Source organism: Silene latifolia, chromosome X (assembly GCF_048544455.1).
Source record: "Silene latifolia isolate original U9 population chromosome X, ASM4854445v1, whole genome shotgun sequence".
NCBI lineage: Eukaryota > Viridiplantae > Streptophyta > Magnoliopsida > Caryophyllales > Caryophyllaceae > Silene > Silene latifolia.
Genome location: NC_133537.1, coordinates 887,180 through 887,874, shown reverse-complemented (window position 1 = coordinate 887,874; position 695 = coordinate 887,180).

The window sequence follows — 695 nt, the reverse complement described above, 5'->3', positions numbered from 1 at the left end:
TTTCTTTTTCTTCCGTTTTTCAATCACGCGTTCGAGGTCATTTCAGGAGTTAAACTATTCGGTTCAGCCTCAAATAACGAGGATTAAACGAGCATTAATCCATTTTCACGATTATCCGAGGTTCGACGAATGCTGGTTTATGGCATACCGGCACTCCCAAATGTCTACCGTTGCTACTCAAATTTTGCGTGGCCGCTTTATCTGACCCGAAGATCTTTCTATGGTATTTACGGAGAATTTTGTTCCGGGACCCTGGAATCCCGAAAAACCGTGTATACACTTCAATTTGAGCCATTCGGGAGGTCGTACCGGACCTTGTTTCTTTTTCTCCCTGTTTTTCAATCACGCGTCAGAGGTAATTTTAGGATTTAACCTATTCAATTCAGCCTCAAATAACGAGCATTAAACGAGCATTAATAATCCATTTTTCACGATTATCCGAGGTTCGACGAATGCTGGTTTATGGCATACCGACACCCCCAAATGTCTTCCGTTGCTACTCAAATTTTGTATGACCGCTTTATCTGACTTGAGGAACTTTCTATGAGATTTCTGGAGAATTTTGTTCCGGGACCCTGGAATCCCGAAAAACCGTGTATTATACACTTCAATTTGAGCCGTTCGGGAGGTCGTTCCGGATCCTGTTTCTTTTTCTCCCGGTTTTTCAATCACGCGTCCGAGGTCATTTCAGGAGT